Consider the following 6,000-nt stretch of genomic DNA (forward strand, 5'->3'; position numbering starts at 1 on the left):
TTTTTTTTAAAAACTGAAAACAACGTAAGTGAACACAATAAGCCTCTCAATTATTAATATAAAACAACAATTGTAGGGCTTCCCTGGTGGTGCAGTGATTGAGAGTCCGCCTGCCGATGTGGGGGACACGGGTTCGTGCCCCAGTCTGGGAGGATCCCACATGCCGTGGAGCGGCTAGGCCCGTGAGCCATGGCCGCTGAGCCTGCGCGTCCAGAGCCTGTGCTCCGCAACGGGAGAGGCCACAACAGTGAGAGGCCCGCATACAGCTAAAAAAAAAAAAAACAACAATTGTAGACTACAAAGACACCAAATCACTATTCTTCCTCTTCTATATTTCTCCTTTATTCTATTGATCTTATTTCTGGTTCAGTTAATCTGGACATGACCAAAAGAACTGAGTGTATGTGGTTGATGGATGGCCTAGTGATGCAAAATTAGTGCAACTCTCTTTCTAAATCCTATGTGTAGAATGTTTTTCTTTCTCACCTCCATGAGTACCATAGAATAAAATAAAATGACCCTGTTATAGGATAGATAAGGTTTAAAATATATGTTAGCATAAAGTTTATTTCAAAGTACTGTGGATTTTATTATTGATACATCTAACTTTTGCAGTTTCAACTGTCCTCTCATGCTTAAAATAAGGTGTACCTTTACTAGGAAAAAGAGTGAATGACAAGAGCTAATGTATGTGAGTTTCACTTACTACTGAGGAACATCTATCTGCAAAACTGATCCCTTTGATTTTCTTTAGTCATTTCTAAGCTCTGAATATAGTAAGGTGATTAAGGAGCCATTTTTGGATGAAAAATGGCCTTTAAAAGTAAGTCAAATTTTCCTACTGATAAGAAATTGAAGCTATCTAAGCAAGTGTTGACATTCCTGACTTAGCTGATTTTGTGAGATCCAAGGGATTTCTGTGGCTCCTAAGGAAAGATGTTTGTCTTCTAAGGGCTAACTCAGCTGTTAAATTCAGTTTACAGTAGACACAGTGCCTCACCATCAGAGTAATTTTAGGGACTCATTAAAACGTTTTAATTAAAAAAAACTTCATTAGAAAAAAGATTTTTAGGTGGAAGAAAATGTTGTAATATGTAATTAATATATGTGTTGTATACCAATGCACTTTAAAAAATAAAATTTTTAATATTTTTATAGAGAAAGGGGCCTAGGAAGGCAAAAGGGCCGAGGGCACATGAAAGCCATAATGTGTCCCTGATTACTTTAACCTACTATCATAATGAGAGAGAGGGGGAATAGAAAAAAACATATTGTGGGCAATGGTTTAATATTAGGTTTTTTAGATTCTGGATATTCCAAAATTAAATTTCAGCCAATTGAGCAATCATTCACTGAGTGGGTTCTAATTTCCTTCAAGCTGAAGTAATAGCTATAATGTAAATATGTTCCATCATGTTTCAATTGGAGGGCAAAACACAGTTCTTTATTGCATTCAAGTGAAAATTACCATTTCACGTGGCCCTGCTTCATCAGCCAGTTATTCATTCAAGACAGCGCGAGTTTTCCACTTTACTGCATTCTAGATTGGATGGTCTGTGATAATATGATTCTACTCAAATGTGTGAGTAGAATTTGATTCTACTCAAATATTTGAGCAATACGTGTTGCTCAAATAGTTCATCTGAATATAGCATCTGGTCCCTCTTCAATATTTTATGGAACAGAAAATTCATGAATGAAGACACAACTACCACTAGCAGGGGCTAAAATACTTTCTGAGAAGATTATATGTACCTACATATGGATTTCTGCAAGACGGTTATTGTTACTATGTTGTTAAGGGCAGAACTTTGAACTGGGCATGAGAAAACCTGATTCTTGCCTCAGTTATCTCTTATGTATCTGACTTTGAGCAAGAGATATGCTCTATCTTAGATTTCATCGGTTCAATTAAAAAGAAAAAGGGGCTGATTACTAGAACTCTTTGTACCCCTAAATGTCAGTAATTCTGTAAAGCTATTCTATTGGTCTCCAGCATGTTTGGTTTTTCTTTTTTACATCTTTATTGGAGTATAATTGCTTTACAATGGTGTGTTAGTTTCTGCTTTATAACAAAGTGAATCAGTTATACATATGTTCCCATATCTCTTCCTTCCTGCATCTCCCTCCCTCCCACCCTCCCTATCCCACCCCTCTAGGTGGTCACAAAGCACTGAGCTGATCTCCCTGTACTACGTGGCTGCTTCCCACTAGCTATCTACGTTATGTTTGGTAGTGTATACATGTCAATGCCACTCTCTCACCCCGTCACAGCTCACTACTCCCCCGCCCATATCGCCAAGTCCATTCTCTAGTAGGTCTGTGTCTTTATTCCCGTCTTACCCCTAGGTTCTTCACGACATTTTTTTCCCCCTTAAATTCCATATATATGTGTTAGCATATGGTATTTGTCTTTCTCTGTCTGACTTCACTCTGTATGATAGACTCTGGGTGCATCCACCTCACTACAAATAACTCAATTTCGTTTCTTTTTATGGCCGAGTAATATTCCATTGTATATATGTGCCACATCTTCTTTATCCATTCATCCGATGATGGACACTTAGGTTGTTTCCATCTCCTGGCTATTGCAAATAGTGCTGCAATGAACATTTTGGTACATGACTCTTTTTGAATTATGGTTTTCTCAGGGTATCTGCCCAGTAGTGGGATTGCTGGGTCAAATGGTAGTTCTATTTGTAGTTTTTTAAGGAACCTCCATACTGTTCTCCATAGTGGCTGTACCAATTCACATTCCCACCAGCAATGCAAGAGTGTTCCCTTTTCTCCACACCCTCTCCAGCATTTATTGTTGCTAGATTTTTTGATGATGGCCATTCTGACTGGTGTGAGATGATATCTCATTGTAGTTTTGATTTGCATTTCTCTAATGATTAATGATGTTGAGCATTCTTTCATGTGTTTGTTGGCAATCTGTATATCTTCTTTGAAGAAATGTCTATTTGGTCTTCTGCCCATTTTTGGATTGGGTTGTTTGCTTTTTTTGTAATTGACCGCATGTAAATTTTGGAAATCAATCCTTTGTCAGTTGCTTCATTTGCAAATATTTTCCCCCATTCTGAGGATTGTCTTTTGATCTTGTTTATAGTTTCCTTTGCGGTGCAAAAGTTTTTAAGTTTCATTAGGTCCCATTTGTTTATTTTTGTTTTTATTTCCATTTATCTAGGAGGTAGGTCAAAAAGGATCATGCTGTGATTTATGTTATAGAGTGTTCTGCCTATGTTTTCCTAAAGAGTTTGACAGTTTGTGGCCTTACCTTTAGGTCTGTAATCCATTTTGAGTTTATTTTTGTGTATGGTGTTAAGGAGTGTTCTAATCTCATACTTTTACAAGTACCTGTGCAGTTTTCCCAGCACCACTTATTGAAGAGGCTGTCCTTTTTCCCCTGTACATTCCTGCCTCTTTAATGAAAAATAAGGTGACCATATATGTGTGGGTTTATCTCTGGGATTTCCATCCTGTTCCATTGATTTATATTTCTGTTTTTGTGCCAGTACCATACTGTCTTGATTACTGTAGCTTTGTAGTATAGTCTGAAGTCAGGGAGCCTAATTTGTCCAGCTCCGTTTTATGTTCTCAAGATTGCTTTGGCTCTTTGGGTTCTTTTGTGTTTCCATACAAGTTGTGAATTTTTTATTCTAGTTCTGTGAAAAATGCCAGTGGTAGTTTGATAGGGATGGCATTGAATCTGTAGATTGCTTTGGGTAGTAGAGTCATTTTCACAATGTTGATTCTTCCAATCCAAGAACATGGTATATCTCTCCATCTATTTGTATCATCTTTAATTTCTTTCATCAGTGTCTTATACTTTTCTGCATACAGGTCTTTTGTCTCCTTAGGTAGGTTTATTCCTAGATATTTTATTCTTTTTGTTGCAGTGGTAAATGGGAGTGTTTTTTTTTTTAATTTCACTTTCAGATTTTTCATCATTAGTATATAGGAATGCAAGAGGTTTCTGTGCATTAATTTTGTATCTTGCTACTTTACCAAATTCATTGATTAGCTCTAGTCATTTACTGGTAGCATCGTTAGGATTCTCTATGTATAGTATCATGTCATCTGCAAACAGTGACAGCTTTACTTCTTCTTTTCCAACTTGGATTATTTTATTTCTTTTTCTTCTCTGATTGTTGTGGCTAAAATTTCCAAAACTATGTTGAATAAGAGTGCTGAGAGTGGGCAAACTTGTCTTGTTCCTGATCTTAGTGGAAATGGTTTCAGTTTTTCACCACTGAAAACGATGTTGGCTGTGGGTTTGTCATATATGGCCTTTCTTATGTTGAGGTAAGTTCCCTCTATGCCTACTTTCTGCAGGGTTTTTATCATAAATGGGTGTTGAATTTTGTCCAAAGATTTCTCTGCATCTATTGAGATGATCATATGGTTTTTCTCCTTCAATTTATTAATATGGTGTATCACATTGATTGATTTGTGTATATTGAAGAATCCATGGATTCCTGGAATACAGCCCACTTGATCATGGTGTATGATCCTTTTAATGTGCTGTTGGATTCTGTTTGTTAGTATTTTGTTGAGGGTTTTTGCATCTATGTTCATCAGTGATATTGGCCTGTAGTTTTCTTTCTTAGTGACATCCTTGTCTGGTTTTGGTATCAGGGTGATTGGTGACCTCATAGAATGAGTTTGGGAGTGTTCCTCCCTCTGCTATATTTTGGAAGTGTTTGAGAAGGATAGATATTAGCTCTTCTCTTAATGTTTGATAGAATTCCCCTGTGAAGCCATCTGGTCCTGGGCTTTTGTTTGTTGGAAAATTTTTAATCACAGCTTCAATTTCAGTGCTTGTGATTGGTCTGTTCATATTTTCTATTTCTTCCTGATTCAGTCTTGGCAGGTTGTGCATTTCTAAGAATTTGTCCATTTTATTGGCATAGAGTTGCTTGTAGTAATCTCTCATGATCTTTTGTATGTCTGCAGTGTCAGTTGTTACTTCTCCTTTTTCATTTCTAATTCTATTGATTTGAGTCTTCTCCCTTTTTTCCTTGATGAGTGTAGCTAATGGTTTATCAATTTTGTTTATCTTCTCAAAGAACCAGGTTTTAGTTTTATTGATCTTTGCTATCATTTCCTTCATTTCTTTTTCGCTTATTTCTTATCTAATCTTTATGATTTCTTTCCTTCTGCTAACTTTGTGGGGTTTTTGTATTTCTTTCTCTAATTGCTTTAGGTGCAAGGTTAGGTTGTTTATTTGCGTTATTTCCTGTTTCTTAAGGTATCATTATATTGCTGTAAACTTCCCTCTTAGAACTGCTTTTGCTGCATCCCATAGTTTTTGTGTCGTTGTGTCTCCATTGTCATTTGTTTTTAGGTATGTTTTGATTTCCTCTTTGATTTCTTCAGTGATCGCTTCGTTATTAAGTAGTGTATTGTTTAGCCTCCATGTGTTTGAATTTTTTATAGATCTTTTCCTGTAATTGATATCTAGTCTCATAGCATTGTGGTCAGAAAAGATACTTGATACAATTTCAATTTTCTAAAATTTACCAAGGCTTGATTTGTGACCCAAGATATTTTCCATGAGTATGTTCCATGAGCACTTGAGAAGAATGTGTACTCTGTTGTTTTTGGATGGAATGTCCTATAAATATCAATTAAGTCCATCTTGTTTATCATTTAAAGCTTGTGTTTCCTTATTTGTTTTCATTTTGGATAATCTGTCCATTGGTGAAAGTGGGGTCTTAAATTCCCCTACTATGAATGTGTTACTGTCAATTTCCCCTTTTATGGCTGTTGTTATTTGCCTTATGTATTGAGGTGCTCCTATGTTGGGTGCATAAATATTTACAATTGTTATATCTTCTTCTTGGATCAATCCCTTGATCATTATGTAGTGTCCTTCTTTCTCTCTTCTCATAGTCTTTATTTTAAAGTCTATTTTGTCTGTTATGAGAATTGCTACTCCAGTTTTCTTTTGGTTTCCATTTGCATGGAATAACTTATTCCATCCCCTCACTTTCAGTC

This window comes from Phocoena sinus, chromosome 6 (assembly GCF_008692025.1).
Source record: "Phocoena sinus isolate mPhoSin1 chromosome 6, mPhoSin1.pri, whole genome shotgun sequence".
Lineage (NCBI taxonomy): Eukaryota > Metazoa > Chordata > Mammalia > Artiodactyla > Phocoenidae > Phocoena > Phocoena sinus.